Below are 21965 nucleotides of genomic sequence, written 5' to 3'. Positions count from 1 at the left end.
ATCACTGCTGCTCTTGGTCTTTCCTCACTAGGCTTCAGATCATTTACCATTTACCTTTATTTTACCCATGACTAGAGTTAATGTCAGGCTGTTGACCATACCTCAGTTAGGAGACTCCATAGCCACTCTCTATAAACGTCAGCTAGAATGCTTCCTTCTAGCATTACAGAAGCTCTTTCCGAACAAAACATTTTTTTAGAAATGCAGCATAGTGATTTTTTTTTCTAAAAGTTAAGTTTGAATATCTATTTTATTTAGAAGCCTTGGGGACATTATGGCTGAGGAAATACATTCTTCAGCCAAAGGACTTGATCATATTGTCCTTACAGATGACAGTGGGTATTTTGCTAGAGTAAGGATAATAAAATTAGACTTGTCATCCTTGTTTAGGAAACTGAGAAGTAAATGTGTAGCATAACGGTGCTGGCTCAGGCATTTAGATCTGAGCAAAAGGAGCAATAACAAGATTCCATTTTTTAGTAGCAGGTACCATCTGGCCTTAGTGCCTATTCTGGGCAAAGTCACTACTCAAGGTCACAATCTCAAGTCTTTCTTCAATAAATGCCTTGCAATATGTAGTAATTTTAGCATCTGTTTTAGACTTCCACATAGTTATTCTCTTTTGCATCCAAAACTCCCCACTACAAACTGCGTCCTGTTTCAATCTTTGCTGTATCTAACTTACCTTCCAGGAAACATCACTCAAAAAAAAGTCTTGATCCTCCCCTTTACTCTTGACACTGCCTTGATATTGGGACTAATCTGCTGGATGAAAACACAAGGATTTATTGTTAACGAATTAGTTATTAGGCAGGCAAAAATTTCAAGCCAGCTACCTGCTACAGAACTAAGACCTAAGCAGGTTTGGAGCCTCAGTGTCTACCCTTTATTTATTTCTACACTTTTAAAAAGTCCCAGAAGTTTAACAATATGCCTTTTGGTCATTGCCATGGCTTGGGTTACTTTCATAACAAAGAAGTCTTTCTATATAAATTCTTAGTTTTCAAAGTGTAAACTTTTACGTTTATTCATGCTCTCCCACCCCATACTCAGGAACTTATTCAAGTAATATAAAATATGAAAAAGTAGCTGGAGCACAAAGGTAATGCCCAGTTAACAAGTCCCCACACTTTATGTCACACAAAATGTGTTTTTTAGTTTATGCACTGTAAGCAGTGTGTCTTTTAAAGGAATTGTGGCCTCCACTACACTTCAAGCTTTCCACAGGCTCACAAGTTCGTGTACTACAATTCTTTGTGCCTGAACATTAGCTCACTAATCACGCCTTCCCTGTGGTGAACATTAGCTCACTAATCACGCCTTCCCTGTGGATGTGTGGACAACAAGGACCCATGTTTATTTTGTCTGTCAATTCTGAACAATGGTATTTTCTACAATAATTTTATGTAAGTCTATATAGTCCAGGCTTTTCTTGAAAAACTATTTTATCTTAAGACTTTATAGACACAACAAGTGTAAATAGGTAAGAAAAACTGAACTCTTTATGACAGAATCAACCAGAAACACACTAATAGACAATACAAGCTAATTTTGGATATGCGTATGTAAGTGTCATTGTAAGAGTGCATATTGCACTCCCTATTTGTACAATCAATAGGGAGTGTGGGAATTCAGCGTTAACCACAAATTTCCTTTCACTAGTGCATTGATGAATGCCTACATACTGACTGGGTAAGGAAAATTACATTTTTTTCTCATCACCCTGGTTCTGGTATTTCTTTATCTTCCTCTGTACTCAGAGAAATTCAAATCAGATTCATAACCTTCTTGCACTAGGAAATATATATCAACTCTAAGATTGGTTAATCTCTGTCTTCAAGTGCTTATCGTTTAGATGTTTTAAGGCCAATTTTAAGAGAGCTATTCCTATCTCTGTTTGCTAATGCACAAATGTACTGATTTCAGGTCAGTACCTGAAATCTCTTCTACTTGCTATGTTGTATCTTTTTTGTTTTCTGTCATACATTCAGAGAAATTTATAATCCTGCTTCTTTTCAGAAACAGGAAAAACACTAGTGTCAGAGTTGTAAAGAGCAGGAGAGTTACTTTTTTTTATTTTTTTGAGATGGAATCTCTCTCTGTTGCCCAGGCTGGAGTGCAGTGGCACGATCTCAGCTCACTGCAACCTCCACCTCCCAGATTCAAGCAATTCCCCTGCCTCAGTCTCTCAGGTAGTTGGGACTAAAGGCACCTTCCACCATGCCTGGCTAATTTTTGTAGTTTTAGTAGAGATGGGGTTTCACCATGTTGACCAGGCTTGTCTCGAACTCCTGACCTCAGGTGATCCGCCAGCCTCAGCCTCCCAAAGTGCTGGGATTACAGGCATGAGCCACCATGCCTGGCTGAGAGTTACCTTCCTATAAACATTTTTCTTTAAAGCTCTTTACCTTATACTTATTTCTATATATTAATTCATTATTTCCTAAATTCCTTTCCTTCTGCACTTGGCCCCCAACAGCAAGTGGTGGACCTGGAATATAAAACTGTCAAATTTGTACCTCTAGTGTGCTCTACTATTCAACTATTTTGTTACAGGGATCAGAGTCTACCTTCCTAGTATTTGTAGCTTACATTGTTCACACATTGTTATAGCTTAAGAAAGATGCCAGTCTTGTCTAGAAAATCCTGACACTGTGAGAGTCAGGTAATATCCTGGAAAAAAATATTTTAGAAATATGATTAGCCATGATATTACACCTGATCTTCTAGTTTCTTCCTACACTCTCATCACCTTGGAAACCCAGATAACAAGAGATGAGAGGTTTCTAGTACTTACCTAGCCTAAGAGCTTTTGTATCCTGTACTGCATCACAATTAACAACCTTGCCAAATAAGCCATAGATATATTACTGAGTCTCCCAGTGCATGAGTTAAAAACCCCAACTCTCTTATATTTTGTATATTAGGGAAGAGAAACCAGCATTCTTCACTTTTTTCTGTACATTTGTATGCAGGTAACTGGCTCTAAGAATACACAACTTCGGACCCACAAAGAGGCACTCTTAAGTGACAAACTGGAAACAAAGGGAATATTATGTGCTTATTTTATATGTATGACACATAACCTACATACTATTAGGTTTTGAGGAAAGGATGAAATGTCATCTCTCTAAGAGAAAATGGAAAAAGCACAAGTTCAAATGTGTCTGCTCCTGTTAAATCTCTCATTCTATTTTAGTATTATTCATTCAATTAGATTTGAATATGCTTTTGTTTCTTTGTAGTACTCATTGCTCTTTATGACTCAAATGTTCATTCTTGGTCCACTTACAGCCTTTCTCAGAGGGAGAAACCCTTTCTAGATAGCTCATATCTGGTAAGGCTGACTTGCAAGGACTCATAAGTGATTGTATAAAAGCAAAACCTGAGAAGTATCTCAGGCTAACCTTTTAAAAACTTTTCTACTCTGAGTTTAATAGAATTGACTTCATCCATCTGTATACCAAGACTAAGGCTATACCAGTGATTTTGTGGCTGTGTCAATTATTTTCCAGAAATTTTAACATATCAGAAAAACTCATGATAACAATCATTGTGTACCTCACAAGAACCTCCATATTTCAATCATCTGCCAATGAATAGCTTTAAACACACTATGTTCCTTGCACATCTAAAATTTATTTTCTTTGCAATGAGTCACCTGTTGTCTGTCTCACAGGCACTTTGAGCATTCGTCATGACTGTTCATTGACATTTCTGTGTTGGAATTAATTAAAGTATTGAGGCAAATTTAACTTTTCCACAGTATGGCAAATAGGGACTAAAAATTTGTGAGTAATAAATGTGGACCATCGATCACAGGGCCACACAATATACATTTAACAGATGAACGGCGAACTGTCAAGGTTATAGTCTTACCTCGTTCTGGATAAGAAAAAGGAATGTTCCCATGACAGGAACTGCTAATGAGTAGAGCAGACTGTGTCTCCATAACACAAGCTATTGTTGATTTATGTTCTTGATCTCACAGGGCATTCATTGACACCAAACATTTTTATCAATATAACACTTGTATCCCATCCTCTATGAAAATGTGTCCAAAAGAGGCTAGCCTACTTTAATAATCAGTTTCTAAAAGAATGTGGAGGCAGGTTCAGGATATGATCTGAAGGATTTATCTCCAACAGAGCTATCTAGGGTACTGAGCCCTCCGTGTCTAAATCTGATTTACTGCTTGCTCCTACCTTGAGAGCATTGCCTTGTAATTTTCAGCTGCTCTAATTTTAGCTTTGGCTCCACTTTTCCATATGTCAGATAACTCATAAATCATCCTCCTGTCTAAATCTCTATCCATCCTTTTGCTTTCTTAGCCCAATTACCAGCAATTGGTCCTAAGAGGTATAGTAACTGAGAATACCATCTCTTTGTCTGCCTTACATCAACAACCTATACCCAGGCCACTATCCTGGGAAGTATCTCTGACTCTCCTAGAACTTAAAGGAAGAAAGAATCGGAATATTTAAAACCTGGGAATTTGGTTCATTTGTCAGAAGTCCATCCCTCAACAGTCTAAGAAGAATAAGCCACATAACCTATTCTATAAGATTTCCAGTTCAAGAAGGAAGTTCTCAGTCAGCCTAACTAGAAAATTAAGTGGGACTCAAGGATTTTACCTAGACTTTAGAGTGGGTTCATCTGATTACACAAAGAAGCCTAAGACAAGATCAAAAACATAAACTTCACAACAGGAGCTTTGTACTTTCTCACTTGAATGAAAGGATGTGAACAATAAATTGTGGCTCTGAGTATTTTTGAGGTACTTTGTCCTGTGGGACTCTCTGGAATCAGAGAAGAATCAAAACCTGATGTGGGGGCCTAGAAGCAATAAGAGAATCCCTCACACACAGCCTAAAGGCAAATAAATGCTCAGCATCTCTTGGAATACACAGACTAGACAGGATGAACTTTCACAAGCTGAAGAGAGAGGAGGACAGGAATCTCAGTATCTGTGTGAGCAACCTGATGACCCAAAGGGACTACACAAGTCATACCTTGGAATCTGAAACCGAGAACATTAACTGAATATCAGTTTTGGTAGAAAATGTCTTTGTATTTGTCACTAGTCAGTATTCAACTGCCTAACTACCTTTCAGTCTTTTTTGTTTTGTTTTTAGTTGTCCTTGTAATTATTTTTGCTTTTTAAGAAAAACGTTCAATATCAAAATGAATGCCCTTTGGATTTAATATGTCAAAGACATTATAAATAAAATCATATTGATAAAGCAGGAATAAAGTAGGTCAGCACCAAGGTAGCTTTTAACAATAGTTTGAGAGGAGAAGATTCTAGGAAGACGGTGGAGTAGGAACCTCCAGGAATACATTGCCCCATTTAGACAACAATTGCACTGGCAGAATCTGTCTGATGTAAGTATTTGGGAACTCTAGAGTCTGCTGAAGGCTTGAAACTTCCAGGGGGAAGTCTTAGAAAGTAAATTGTAGTTAATATCTGTTCATTTTCAGCGTTTATCATGGTAACAGACACTCATTCCCACGTCTTAGCCACATGGCAAGCAGCTGTGTTCCTGTGTTCCTGGAACAGTTTGCAAACAGCTTGCTTGAGCGAAGGTGGGTAAAAAGGAACCTGTCTTTGAAATACCTACACTCTGTGCTGTGGTTTCTGATTGCTGCTTCTGCTGACACAGGTGTAGACAGAGATGCTCCTGCATTGTTGTAAATTCCTATCCTAGCTGAAGTGACTTCTAGGAGAGTGAAACAGCTGACACCCTTTTCCACCTACCTTCATTTTTCTTTTTTCCTTTTGGGAGCCAGAAATTGAAGAGAAGGAAATTGAATACAACTGCATATGTGGGGAAAATTAAAAAGTAACCATGCATACCCACGGAAAGGCTCAAAAATGGCCTCCAGAAACAGTGTAAATGACAGCAAACCCAGGATAGGGGCAGAATGTGATTTCCAGAGATTTTTAGATTTAAATGTATAGTTTTCAACAAAAAATTCACAAAGCATATGATAGTTTCACTCTGTTTCCCCATGCAAATCTCATCTCTAAGCCTGGTGGAAGGTGACTGAACTGTGGGGGCAGACTTCCTCTTTGCTATTCTCATGATATCTGGCTGTTTGATAAGTGTAGCGCATCACCCCCCTCCCAACTCCCTCTCCTCCTTGCTTCTCCTTCCACCATGATTGCAAGTTTCCTGAGGTCTCCCCATCCATGCAGAACTGTAAGTCAATTAAACCTGCTTTTCTTTATTATTTACCCAGTCTCAGGTAGCTCTTTACAGCAGTGTGAAAATGAACTAATATACAAAATTGGTACCAAGAGACTGGGACACTGCTATAAAGATAAAATGTGGAAGCAACTTTGGATCAGTTTGGAGGGCTCATAAGAAGACAGACAGATGAGGGAAAGTTAGAAACTTCCTAGAGATTTGTTGAATGGTTTTGACTAACAGGCTGATAGTGATATGGAAAATGAAGTCCAGTCTGAGGAGGTCCCAAATGAGATGAGCAACTTTGGGAACTGGAATAAAGGTCACCCTTGCTATACCTTAGCAGCATTTTGCCCCTGCCCTAGTATCTGTGGAACTTTGAACTTGATAATTTCGGGTATTTGACAGAAGAAATTTGCAAGCAGCAAAGCATTCAAGAGGTAACCTGGCTTTCTCTAAAAGTGTATGCTCATATGTGTTCACAAGAGAGGGTCTGACATTTGAACTTACATTTAAGAGGGGAGCAGAGCATAAGATTTGAAATTTTGCAGACCATGTAGTAGAAAGGGAAAAACCCATTTTCTAAGAAGAAATTCAAGCTGGCTGCAGAAATTTGCATATGTAATGAGCCAAATGTTAATAACCAAGACAATGGAAAAAATGTCTCCAGGGCATTTCAGAAAGTTTCTTGGCAGCCCCTCCCACACAGGCCTCAAGGTCTAGGAGGAAAAAATGGTTTTGTGGGCTTGGCCTAGGACCCTGCTGCTCCAGTTCCAGCCATGGCTAAAAGGGGCCAATGGACAGTGGACCAGGGCTTCAGAGGGTGTAAGCCCCAAGCTTTGGCAGGTTAGTTGTGCTGTGGGTCCTACAGGTGCACAGAAGGCAAGAATTAAGGTTTGTGAACCTCTGCCTTGGTTTGAGAGGATGAATGAAAACATGTGAATGTCCAAGCAGAAGACTGCTGTAGGGGCAGAGCCCTCATAGAGAACCTGTGCTAGGTCAGTGCAGAAGAGAAATTGGGTGTCAGAGTTCTAAAAGAGTCTCCACTGGGACACTGCCTAGTGGAGCTGTGAGAAGAGGGTCACAGTCCTCCAAACCCCAGCATGGTAGATCAACAGCCTGTACTGTACACCTGAAAAAGCCACAGGCACTCAACACCAGCCTCCAGCCTGTGAAAGTACCCATGGGGGCTGTACCCTGCAGAGCCACAGCTGCCCAATGCCTTGGATGTGAGATATGGAGTCAAAGAAGATTATTTTGGAGCTTGAAGATATAATGCCTGCCCTGTGGGATTCTGGACTTGCATGGGGCCTGTAGCCCCTTCGTTTGGGCCAATTTCTCCCATTTGGAATGGGAACATTTACCCAATGCCTGTACCCCCATTGTATCTTGGAAGTAACTAGTTTTTGATTTTACAGGCTCACAGGTGGAAGGGACTTGCCTTGTCTCAGATGAGACTTTGGACTTTTGAGGTAATGCTGGAATGAGTTAAGACTTTGGGGAACTCATGGGAAGGCATGATTGGTTTTGAAATGTGAAAGGAACATGAGATTTGGGAGGGCCAGGGTGGAGTGATATGGTTTGGCTGTGTTTCCCAACCAAATCTCATCTCAAATTTATAATCACCACATGTTGGGGGAGTGGCCTGGTGGAAGGTGACTGGGAATGAACTTTCCCCTTGCTGTTCTTATGCTAGAGTTGTCATGATATCTGGTTGTTTGTTAAGTGTCTGGCACTATCCCTGTCTGCCCCCTCTCTCCTGCTGCCTTGTGAAGTAGGTCCTTGCTTCTCCTTCAACTTCTGCCATGACTGTATGTTTCCTGAGGCTTCCTGAGCCATATGGAACTGTGAGTCAATCAGTCTTAGGTAGTTCTTTATAGCAGTGTGAAAACAGACTAATATAGCATAAATTCACAAAGCATACAAAGAAACAGGAAAGTATAGCCAGTTCAAAGCCAAATAAAAAGATGAAGAGAAACTGTCCCTGAAAGACTTGATGGCAAATATATTAGACAAAGACTATATATATATAAAATATATATACATATTATATATGCACATATATAATACATATACATATATATTTGCCAAAAAATAAAATACACACTGATGTATCATAGATGTATACAGTGTAGAATTAGTGAATCAAGCTAATTAACATAACTATTACCTTAGATATTTGTCATCTATTTCTAACAAACTTTGTACCATGTGACCAACATTTCTGCAGTCCCTAAAGTGAGTCATTTGTAGACACAATATAGTTGAATCATGTGTTTTTATCCATTCTGCTAATCTCTGTTTTGATGGGAGTGTTTAATCCATTTACATTTAAAGTAATTACTGGTGAGGGACTAACTTGTATCATTTTGATCTTTGTTTTCCACATGCTTTATAGTCTTTCCCTCTGATTTCTTGCCTTTCTATATTCTATTCCATTTAGTTTGTTTTGTAGTAATATACTTAAATTCCTTACTCATTTTCTTTGGGGCATATTTTACATCTATTTTCTTTGTGGTTACCATGAAGATGGGTTTATACCAACCTAACTTTAAAACATACAAATCCTCTGCTCCTTTATAGCTGTGTCCCCATCCCTTTTAGTTGATGTCACAAAACTACATGTTTATACATTGGGTGCACAGAAACAGACTATTAAGTTTTAAGTTATGTAAAACCAAATCTGGCATTGCAAACAAAAGTTACAGTAATACTAGATTTTAGACTAATAATCATTCTAAAAAATTTATTCATTTAAACAATCATCTAGAAAACAAAAGTGGAGTTATAAGCTCCTGGTACAATAATGCTACCCTCTATAATTATCCATATTTACCTTTATTGTGAATTTTATTTGTTCATATAGCCTTAAGTTACCATCTAGTGCCTTTTCATTTAACTCTAAGGACTCCTTAGAACATTCTTATTGCAGGATAGGTCTAATGAAAACCAATTTCCTCAGATTTTGTTTATTTCTGAATGCGATCTCCCTCACTTTTAAAGGACAGTTTTGGCAGATGCAAAGTTTCTGATGAGAAACCTGCTGATAATCTTATTGAGAATATCTTGTATGTGATAAATTGCTTCCTTCTTGCTACTTTCAAGATTCTCTTTTTGTTTTGTCTTTCAAAAGTTGGATTATAATGTATCTTGGTGTGAGTCAACCTAGACAATGCCATTCGGAACATAGGCATGGGCAAGGACTTCATGTCTAAAACACCAAAAGCAATGGCAACAAAAGCCAAAATTGACAAATGGGATATAATTAAACTAAAGAGCTTCTGCATAGCAAAAGAAACTACCATCAGAGTGAACAGGCAACCTACAGAATGGGAAAAAATTTTTGCAATCTACCCATCTGACAAAGGGCTAATATCCAGAATCTACAAAGAACTTAAACAAATTTACAAGAGAAAAATCAAACAACTCCATCAAAAAGGGAGCAAAGGATATGAACAGACATTTCTCAAAGAAGGCACTTATGCAGCGAACAGACACATGAAAAAATGCAAAAATGCTCATCATCACTGGCCATCAGAGAAATGCCAATCAAAACCACAATGAGATACCATCTCACACCAGTTAGAATGGCAATCATTAAAAAGTCAGGAAACAACAGGTGCTGGAGAGGATGTGGAGAAACAGGAACACTTTTACACTGTTGGTGGGACTGTAAACTAGTGCAACCATTGTGGAAGACAGTGTGGCAATTCCTCAAGGATCTAGAACTAGAAATACCATTTAACCCAGCCATCTGCCATTACTGGGTATATGCCCAAAGGATTATAAATCATGCTGCTATAAAGACACATTCACATATATGTTTATTGGGGCAGTATGCACAATAGCAAAGACTTGGAACCAACGCAAATGTCCAGCAATGACAGACTGGATTAAGAAAATGTGGCACATATACACCATGGAACACTATGCCGCCATAAAAATGGATGAGTTCATGTCCTTTGTAGGGACATGGAGGAAACTGGAAACCATCATTCTGAGCAAACTATCTCAAGGACAGAAAACCAAACACCACATGTTCTCACTCATAGATGGGAAATGAACAATGAGAACACTTGGACACAGGGTGGGGAACATCACACACCGGGGCCTGTCATGGGGTAGGGGACTAGGGGAGGGATAGCATTCCACTGAGGGGTATATATCTTAAAGTCTCTGAGAGGTCCGCATGGGGATGAATACAAGAAGGTGCACTGCATTGTTGTTTGTGGTACCAGTGAGTCTGAGGCAAGTGAAATGTGAATGCATACCATGGAGTACTGTGCAGTCATTAACAGCAACAGACTAAACACACATATAGTGATATGAATGTGCCCCAAAACCACATTATGCTGATTGTACAAGAAAACTAGAGAAACCTATAATATACTCTTTCTGTGAACTAAATACATGCATGCATGTCACAATATGTGAAGAATTTGTGCAAATACACATACACATTAAATATGTTAGAATATTTGTAGTAAGGAAGGAGGAGAAAGGAAGTGAGTCATGAGGATAAGAGGGAATAAACAAATAAAACAAGAGAGGGGTCTTGCACAGACCAATGATAATGACCCATTAATGAGCCTGTAAGAATGAATAGCTCAAACTTCTGTATCTGAGTTTACAAATAAATAAATAAATAAAATATGTTTTTGTCCTATTTTAAAAAAAGAAAAACAATAAAACAAGCTTAGTTCTTTGACTAGATTAATGAAATTTGCAAATCTTTATCTAGATGTCTAAGAAAAAAGACTAAAATTACTAAAATTGAGAATTAAAGTGGAGCCATTTCTTCCAGTTCTACAGAAATAAAAAGGGCTATATCATAAAAATTTTATGTTTACAAATTGAATAACCTAGATGAAATGGGCAAATTTCTAGAAACACAAAACTTGCCAAGACTAGATGCTGACAGGGATGCAGTGAACAGGAAACTCTTCTACACTGCTTGTGGGAATGTAAACTAGTACAGCCACTATGGAAAACAGTGTGGAGATTCCTTAAAGAACTAAAAATAGAACTACCATTGGATCCAACAATCCCACTACTGGGTATCTACCCAGAGGAAAAGAAGTCATTACTCGAAAAAGATACTTGCACACGCATGTTTACAGCAGCACAACTGCAAAATTGTGGAACCAATTCAAATGCCCTTCAATCAACGAGTGGCTAAACTGTGACACATATATATACACACACACACGTATGTGTATATATGTGTGTGTATATATATATTATGTAATACTACACAGCCATAAAAAGAAATGAATTAACAGCATTCACCGTGATCTGGATGAGACTGGAGATGAATATTCTAAGTGAAGTAACTCAGGAATGGAAAACCAAACATCATATGTTCTCACTGATGTGTGGGAGGTAAGCTATGAGGACGCCAAGGCAGAAACAATGATACAATGGATGTTGGGGAATTGGGAGGGAAAAGTGGGAGAGGGGCAAGGAATAAAAGACTACAAATATGGTGCAGACCAAAATCTTACAAATCATGTAACCAAATACCACCTGTACCCCAATAACGTATGGAAAAAGAAAGTTTCAATAGACCTATAATTGAAATCTCCTGACAGTAAAAGAAAAAGAAAACACAAAAACCTTAATACCAATCCTTTTAAACCAGGTCGGGTGTGGTGGCTCACACCTGAAATCCCTGCACTTTGAGAAGCTGAGGCAGGAGGATTGCTTGAGCCCAGGAGTTCAAGACCAGCCTGGGCAACATGGTAAGACCCTCTCTCTACAAAAAATACGAAAATAGCTGGGAGTGGTGGTGCATGCCGGTAGTCCCAGCCACTCCGGAGGCTGAGGTAAGAGGATCACTTGAGGCTGCAGTGAGCTGTGATCGTGCCATTGCACTCCAGCCTGGGTGACAGAGTGAGACCCTATTTCAAAAAAAAAAAAAAAAAACCTTGGGCCGGGCACAGTGACTCACGCCTGTAATCCCAGCACTTTGGGAGGCTGAGGCCAGTGGATCACGAGGTCAGGAGATTGAGACCATCCTGACGCACACGGTGAAACCCCGTCTCTACTAAAAATACCAAAAATTAGCCGAGCGTGGTCGCCGACACCTGTACTCCCAGCTACTCGGGAGGCTGAGGCAGGAGAATGGCGTGAACCCGGGAGGCGGAGCTTGCAGTGAGCCGAGATCGCGCCACAGCACCCCAGCCTGGCGACAGAGCGAGACTCCATCTCGAAAAAAATATTTTCCCAAAAGTTAGAGGAGAAAACACTTCCTCGCTCATTCTATAAGGCCAGCATTACCAAAGCTGGACAGAAAGACACTACAAAAAAGTAAACTACAATATATTTGATGAAAAAAATCCTTAAAAATGGATTATACACCATGATCAATGAGATTTATTTCTTGAATACAAGACTGATTCAACATAAAAAATTCCATCACTGTAATACAACAGATTAAGAAATGAAAGAATAAAAACCATATGATTATCTCAATTGCTACAGAAAAAGCATGTTACAAAATTCAACATCCTTTTATGATTAAAACACTCAACAAACTAGAACAAGAAGGAAACTGCCTCCACATAACAAATTATACATAAAAATCCACAGCAAACATCATACTGAATGGAGAAAGAATGAAAGTTTTCCTTCTAAGATCAGGACCAAGGCAAAGGTGATCACTAGCAACACTATTCTTTGACATAGTTCTGAAGTTGTAGCCAGAGCAATTAGTAATTAAAAATAAAAACCAAAGGCCTCCAAATTACGAAATAGTAAGTAAAATTACCTCTGTTTGCAGATGAGATAATCTTACATATGGAAAATCCTAAAGATTCCACCAAAAACCTGTGAGAACAAATTCAGTGAAATAGCAGGCTGATACAAGCTAATATACAAAAATCATGCTAACAATGAACAATCTGAAAAGATAATTATAAAAATAATTCTATTTACAATAGCATTAAAATAATATAAATCTTAGGGATTCACTTAAGGATGTGAAATACTTGCCAAAATAAAACTGCAAAACATTACTGAAATAAAGAAGACTTAAATAGATAGAAACACACCCGGTGTTCATCAATAGAAAGACTTAATATTGTTAATAAGTCAGTATCACCCAAACCAATCTATAGATCCAGAGCAATCTCTATCAAAATCCAGTGTTTTCTTTTTGTAAAATAGATAAACCCATTCTAAAATTTATATGGAATTTTAAGGAAGTCCAAAGACACAAAACAACATTGGAAAAAAAAAAAAAAAAGAAAAGCTGGAGGACTCACACTTTGACTTCAGAACTTCATATAAAGCTACAATGTAGTACTGGCATAAAAACAGACATGTAGACCACTGGAACAGAATAGAGAACCCAGAAATAAACCCTCACACATATGGTCAAATGATTTTTTGGCAAGGGTGTTAAGACCAAATGAGAAAAGAATAGTCTTTCAAGCAATGGTCTGGAAAAATTAGATATCCACATAGAATAAAGTTGTACATGAACTTAATACTGTATATAGAAATTAAATCAAAATGGATCAAACACCTAAATCTGTAAAATTATTAGAAGAAAACATGAACACATTATATTTGGCAATTATTTCTCAGGTATGACACCAAAGGCACAGTTGACAAAATAAAAAGATAAGTTGGATATCATGAAAAATTTTAAATGTGCTTTAAAACACAAAATCAATAGAGTAAAAAGTTACCTTTTTACCACAGAATGAAAGAAAACATTTTGCAAATCATATCTAATAAGGGATTAACATTCAGAATATAGAGAAATCCCCGAAGTTAAGCAACAAAAGCAAAGGACTTGAATAGACATTGCTCCAAAGAAAATACAAAAAGCACATTTAAAGATGTTCAACATCATTAATCATTAGGGAAATGCAAATCAAAACTACAACATACCACCTGACACTTATTAGAATGGCTACTACCAAAACCAAACAGAATAACAAATGTTTGTTAGGATGTGGAGAAACTGGAATACTTTTGCAAGAAATGTAAAATAGAATGTAAAACAGTATGGCAGTTTCACAAAAAAAAAGTAAAAATAGGGTTACCATATGATCCAGCAATTCTACTTCAGTGAATTTACCCAAAAGACCTGAGAAAAGGATCCCAAAGAGATTTCTACACCCATGTTTATAACAGCATTATTCACAGTAACTACAACATGAAAGCATCTTAAGTGTCCATCAATAGATGAATGGATAAGCAAAATTGGCATATACATATGATGGAATGTTATTCAGCCTTAAAAAGGAATTTCTGACATATGCTATGATGTGAATAGACCTTGAAGTCTTGATGCTAAGTAAGCAAGCCAGTCACAAAAAGACAAATGCTGTATCATTCCACCTGTATGATATATTTAGAGTAGTCAAAATCATAGAGACAAAGTAGAATGGTGGTTTCCAGGGGATTGGGGGAGGGAGGAGGTATTGTTTAATAAGTATAGAGTTGTAGTTTTATAAGATAAAAATAATTATGGAGATGAATGCTGATGATAGTTTCAAAGTTATGAGTGTATATAGTAACTCTGAACTATACAATTAAAATTGGTTACCATGGTAAATTTTATGTTATGTGAATCTTGCCATAATTAAAAAATATTTGGGACTGGGCACAGTGGTTCAGGCCTGTAATCCCAGCACTTTAGGAGGCCAAGGCAGGTTGAGCACCTGAGGTTGGCAGTTCGAGACCAGCCTGGCCAATACGACAAAACCCCATCTCTACTAAAAACACAAAAATTCATCAGGCGTGGTGGCAGATGCCTGTAATCCCAGCCACTCAGGAGGCTAAGGCAGGAGAATCACTTGAAGCCAGGAGGTGGAGGTTACAGTGAGCTGAGATCCCGCCACTTCAGTCCAACCTCGATGACAAGAGTGAGGCTCTGTCTCAAATCTATCTATCTATCTATCTATCTATCTATCTATCTATCTATCTATCTATCTATCTATCTATCTACATTTGTCTCAAATATATCTATATGAAAAATGCTATGAAAACATAACAGCTGAACACAGTGTAAGGGCTAATATAGAATTAATGTTATAATGACTTGAAAATCAAATGTTTTGAAAAGTGTAGTTGGTTGATTGCTCTTTCTTAAAAGTTGTTTATACAAGTCAACTCAATGGGCACTAGAAATGTTTCAACTTGAATTAGTCAAGAAGAATTTTGACTTATAGTAACTCTAAACATATTTAGTTGATACTGTAAATGACTTTCTTAAGTGCTTAGGTCCTCGTGCATTGCAAAGAACTTCTTATATAGGTTTATCTCAACTTTTAAAAATAATGGTGGCACATGACTTTCTCCACACACTTATATCGTTTCAACATCATCATTTTTTTCTCATATGGAGAAAAGCCCTAGAAGTGATACAAGTGGTTTTTGTTGAGATGGAGTCTTGCTCTGTTGCCCAGGCTGGAGTGCAGTGGTGCGATCTCAGCTCACTGCAACATCTGGCTCCCAGGTTCAAGCAATTCTCCTGCCTCAGCCTCCTGAGTAGCTGGGATTACACATGCTGATTACATGGCTAATTTTGGTATTTTTAGTAGAGATGGGGTTTTACCATGTTGGCCAGACGGTCTCCAACTCCTGACCTCGTGATCTGCCCACTTCAGCTTCCGAAAGTGCTGAGATTACAGGCATGAGCCACCACACCTGGCCGTCAAGTGATTGTTTTGAATGAGCTTTTCACTTTAGCCAGATACCTTAATGTAAAACAGGCATTAGAGTCACATAACACATTTCTTACGCTTTCCAGAAGATCTGATCCCTTGCAAAATGGTGTGTTTGGTACACTATTGGTTTCTCTTTTTACAGTATATGTCATCTAAGGGAGGAGAGACATGGTTCTGCTCGTACAGAAATCGTGCTGATAGGGAGCTCCTGTTCGATTTATCTACCTTTACAAATTAAGTGTAGTAATGTTTAGTACAGTGGAGTATAATATGTAGTTCTTAAATACTAAGGGAACTCAGAAGTTTGTTCAAATGATTAACTATAACAATAATGTTCACTTATCTAATCCTCTGCAGACTATAATATGGAGGGTATTACATTTAACAACCCTCCTTATGATCTTAAAGAGAAAGTTGTCTAACTTAAGTACTTCAAATTATTGTATTACATTTCTGTTTTGCTCTTCAGCTATAGTAGATTCGTTTTTAGCTTTAGTAGTCTCATTTTCAGTTTTCCCATGACACTGGAAACTACATTGCACAGATGTTTTCTCTCCCAAGTACTCAACAAGTAAATGTATATTTGGCATCTGCGCCATTCTCTTCAGCATTTCACTTCACCAGTTGAAGGCCACCTTATCTGAATTGTGAAATGGAGAGGAAGTGACTGAAAAATCGTGTGGGACAAATCACAAAGAAAAGCAGCAGGCAATTACAAAAGACATCTAGGAACAGGTAGTCAAATGCTTCATTTCATCCTAGGAACCTTTTGGTGTGCTAAGAGCAAGTGGCTAACTTGAAGAATAGATAACCTCATCTTAGCTTACTGTATTCAGGCACTCATGGGTGGTGGTGGGGGATATACTTACTATCCAGAATGGGGCAAATTGCAATCACAAGCATTATTACAATTGAAAAGTTTGCATTTCTAACATTTCCATTATCTTTAATTTTTTCTTCTTTTGTTTTGACAATCCCTGTTAAATAATAGAATACTTACACCAATTTAAATAAATATTTTATAGTAATAAATGTTTTTAAATATTAATACATATATTTAAGAGAGGTTGTCAAAGCAAGAAATTGTAAAGCCTGGTATTACTAGGTCATCTCTCATGAAACTTGGGCTGGTTGATCTAATTTACTCCTTGAATTTCAAATTACTGAATATCTCAAATCTTTTACTTTAAAATACAGCTATGTCCTTAACTTCAGACCATCTGCTGAACATGTAGATACCCTTGGAAATTGCAAGTGTAAGAATGAAGTGTTCTAGACCTTGGAGTGGAATGCTTCAGCTGAGAGTCATTTCAATGGTCTACAGAGAGGTGGTCAACATCAGAACAAGAGTAATGGCAGTGAGGATGTAAAGGAGAATATGAGTGAAAAAATGTGCACCAGATTGAAATCTTTTGACTTCAAAAATTCTCTTCTATTGGAAAAATGGAGAGGAGGAGTAAAGGGTCTATGATGACACACAAGTTTCTGACTTGGCAACCTGAATAGGTATAGGAATTATCCTTTCTATAAGATTACAGAATAACTAATGAGAATAATTTCAGAGTTTGGGACTGAGAAGTGTTGAGAACCTCCAGGTAAATATGTCTATTAAGGACTAGCATATGGGGCTGGAAGTCTAGGAGTGAATTCCAGGCATGAATTGAAACCATGATCTTGGGAGATATAACCCTGTGAGAACATGTGGAAACATAATGAATAGAAAATGCAACACAGAATCCCTTGTTGTTTATTTCTTTGTAGTCATCATCTAGTTTGTTTTCAATTTGTTGCAACTGCCTATGTATTTCAAAATATATAGTCAGCTTTTATATATGATTAGTAAAATGAATTAAAAATGATTTACATCAGACTTAGATGAGGTACCTCTACTACTAATCTTTTATAGTCATGCAATATGGCCTTGTAAGAAAAATGAGGTCATGTATATATGTACATACAGTTTAAATTGCTAGGTGGGGTTTGTGATCTAATTTCTGCCTATCAATTGCCTGGTCCAAATTTTACCAGGCCGCTAGAATTAACATTCCCTTTATATCCAGGGATTCAAATAAATCATTAATATCATCAGCAAACTTACTCAGGCATCTTCAGTATTACTGCCAAGGCACTTAGCCATGCTAAGTAAGTCCCTTAGCGTCCCTTACCTGCAGAGAGGCAATGGCATGAGTTAAGTTAAATGCAAAGGAGACTGCCTAAAAGATCTGAATGCATTCTTGTTCAGGCATATAATCAATGTTTGTTTCCAAAATGGATAAACAGATGTGGGTATCCCAGTAGCATTGGCTTTGTTTCTTCTATAAAATCATTAAGAGCACTATCATCTATGATAGCGTATCACTGCTCTTCAATAAATAGGCCCATTCAGGGCAATAAAAACAATCAGCATTTTCCTCATAACCATGCATGCACATGTTGCCCACCTTGCATTGAGCATTAGCTTCTATGGTGAGAAAAATGAGATTGATGGGCCATGATAGTTTCCTCTAAAGTTTATGAATACACCAGGGATAATTAATATCCAATTTGATGAACTATGGACAATAAGGATTTGACACTTTCTAAAGAGAACTTGCAAATATTCTAGGTAATTTACTTTAATATGTTGCCTCTTCCAGATCTGTGGATATAGTATCTTACTTGCCTTATCTTCTAACATTTGGATAAAGCTGACCACTTCTTCCTATTGACTACTCTGATTCCTTATATTTAATTCTGATATTGTAAGTAGCATATACATATTATCACTGTTTTCCGTTCACTTTCCTCTAGATTATGAATAGCTTAAAGAAGGGACTATGTCTTTCTTTTTAGTTCCCAGCATAGAGAACGCAGCATAGAATAGGTGATAAATAGCTGTTAAAATAAAAATGAAATACATGTTTCATGAAAAACTGAAAATAAAATTTATATTAAAAGCTTATGGTTAGATATTATCTCAAAAAAAATAGAACAGATAGAAAAGTAAAACATGTTCAAACCTCAGAAATAGGAGCCAGTTCTAAAATATTTTATTGTTCATATTAATGTCATTTGAGGAAATCAGTTTGTTGCAAAGTGGTAAAAAGGAGTTTTTAAACATATTAATGCGACTATATTTTCTTCTTTTTTTGGTCTTTAGTGTTCAGAACTGTAAGTAAAGGGGAGCTGGAAGAGTATCTTTTTTATTATGATATATGTAAAATTACTTTTAATCAACTGATTTTTAGACATAACTGAGCCAATTTTTCTGACAAAAACTGCTTATGCAAAAGAACCCCAAATTGCGGTGTTTTGGGTGGCTAAAGAATGTGCTGATATGTTGATTCCCTGGGCCATCAAGCTGGTGCATCCTCAGTGTGATTGATAAATATTTATTTCTACAGAGTCCAAGACATGAGAATGGTCTTGTGGCATAAGAGTAAGTAATGACGTCGACGTAAAACATTTTCTTGTGAATAGCAAAACCTGTTATAAAAACTAAATTATATTGTCCATTTGTGTATGAAAAGAGAAAAACTTCAAAAATCTTTTTTGGGCACCATATTTAGGCACAAAATTGAGAGTATTTGTTTTGCATGCATTTTATCTTCTTAATTATCTACTTACACGAAGTTATTTATACAATAGGTATTAATGGAACTGGAGATTGATATTAGTATAATGGTCAAATAGCAGGTGTAAATTGTTATTTCAAGCCACACCTCAAGAAAGGCAGGTATGTATGCAGGACAGAGCTCTGGGTGACCTTGGACTGACCCAGTTCTCTCCCCCTTTCTCATGTGAAGTTCTCAAACATAAACAGAATGTGCTGGCAGTGCAGCTTGCCGAGAAAAGAAGGAACAGGCTCGACCAGCCTAGGCGCTATTCCTGCCCCTCCTGGGACAAGATGTCCTTCAACATTTTAGCTTAGCAAATTATGTTATCCCTGGGATATAAAACCCAAGGTACACTGCTTTCCAGGATCCTTCAGCTGCAGTGCAGGTAGGGCACACATGAGATGTCAGACACCCTGGGCAGCTTTTCTGAGCCTCAGAAAAGCTCCTCATGAATTCTAGGTCTCTGCTTCCCCTTACTCCCTATCTGTGAATAATAAAACTGCTTCACATAACTTGCATGAGTATTATGTCTCACCTGACTCATACAAGTGGTAAAAAATTGCAGACCCAAATGCAGTGAACTGCAGTGTTAAGACTTCTCTTTCTGGTGATGGGCATAGTGATGATCTTTGCTATTCTCCATGCAGTGGGAGTTTTTCCCAGCAGATGGTAACCAGTGCACAGTTCACCCGCTTCACAATGCAGAGGGGAAGCTGAAGGTTGAAGAACCGGAGGAGGTCGTATTCAAGCAGAGGTCAAGCACTGGGAAACTAGGACACCTTGCAATAGTATATAAATTTGAGGTTAGGACCCAATTATAGATTGGAAAATCAAAGATTTAATTCAGAGATCAGGGAGCTTGTTTTTAGTAACCAGTTATCAGGAAGGAGTCAGAAGTCTAGAAGAAAATTAATTGCACCTGAAACAAGGAAGAGGCATGAGGTCCAGAATTCAGACCCAGAGAACATGTCATAAGGAAACCAGTGCTCAAAGTGCTGGCATAATCCAAAGGCAATGATGTTTTCTTGACACTTTCTGCCACGACAGGGATCAAGGTTCATTCTTATATCCTACTATTTATTTAATTTGGTTCATCTTTAACCTCATTCTCTAATACTCACTTTCCTTATCTCTCTGGGGTAGCCTCTTTGGACCACTAGACTTTGAAGATGTCAAGCATTCACATTTGCTGCTGCCTCCAAAACCTCGCCCCTAGACAGTTGCACTGTTCATTTTCACATGGTCTCTGTTCCAACATCACCTCCTCAGTGATGTCTTTGCTAACAACCCTAGAACTAGAATATAAATAGAACTAAAATAGAACTAACACAGCGGTCTTCAGCCCTTACTTGTTTCATTTCCATTCATAGACCTTATCCCTATGATACTGCATTGAATCTTCATTTGTAAACAGAAGCTCTATATAATGGATAATTTCTCTACTTCCCACCTATTCCCAGAACCTGGAAAGAAGCCTAACACATTTATGTTTTTAAACGAATACATTAATAAACATTTTAAGTAGAAGCTACAGCTAGCTGGAAATTTACGTGAAGAAGAATTACAGATAATTGTGTGAGTTCATCAAGAGTCTGTTCATAAGTAGGACAGCCATTTGCCAGAGTTGAGAGAAGTAGTCTCATTATACAATTATAGTTCTAACAAGGTCTTGATAGTGCCGCTGTTTACACTCAAACTGTCATCGAAACTAGAATACTCTAAGTAAAATATTTGGGAAAGCTTGCATGAGATAGGAGCAAGTAATAGGTGAGTTTTGACAATGTTACCACCTGAACACTTGTTTTGACTGGTGCTTTATCCATTGAAACTGTCCAATCACTAAAGCAATGGCTATGAACTCAAATGCTTCAGGAGCCAGCCAGATGATTAAAATGTGTGGCATGGGCATCTGTGAAGACTATATATAAAAAGCTAGATTTCTATGTCCTATGTTCTATGCTATGCCATTTGGGGCTGTGCGGTGGCTCATACCTGTGATCTCAGCACTTTGGGAGGCTGAGGTGGATGGCTCACGAGGTCAGGAGATCAAGACCTTCCTGGCTAACACAGTGAAACCCCATCTCTACTAAAAATACAAAAAATTACCCGGGTGTGATGGCGGGCACCTGTAGTCCCAGCTACTGAAGAGTCTGAGGCAGGAGAATGGCGTGAACCCGGGAGGCGGAGCTTGCAGTGAGCCGAGATTGCTGCCACTGCACTCCAGCCTGGGCGACAGAGCAAGACTCCGTCTAAAAACAACAACAACAAAAACAACAACAACAACAACAACAACAACGCTGGCCTGGCCAGGCATGTGCCTGTAATCCCAGCTACTTGGGAGGTTGAGGCAGGAGGTGGGAGAATCCGCTTGAACCCCAAGAGATGGAGGTTGCAGTGAGCTGAGATTGGGCCATTGCACTGCAGCCTGGGCAACAGAGTGAGACTTGGTCTCTAAAAACAAAAACAAAATGCAAGCCCAATAGTGTCATTCTGCT

The sequence above is a fragment of the Mandrillus leucophaeus genome, unplaced genomic scaffold (assembly GCF_000951045.1).
Source record: "Mandrillus leucophaeus isolate KB7577 unplaced genomic scaffold, Mleu.le_1.0 Scaffold192, whole genome shotgun sequence".
NCBI classification, from domain to species: Eukaryota; Metazoa; Chordata; class Mammalia; order Primates; family Cercopithecidae; genus Mandrillus; species Mandrillus leucophaeus.
This window is presented reverse-complemented; position numbering follows the sequence as displayed.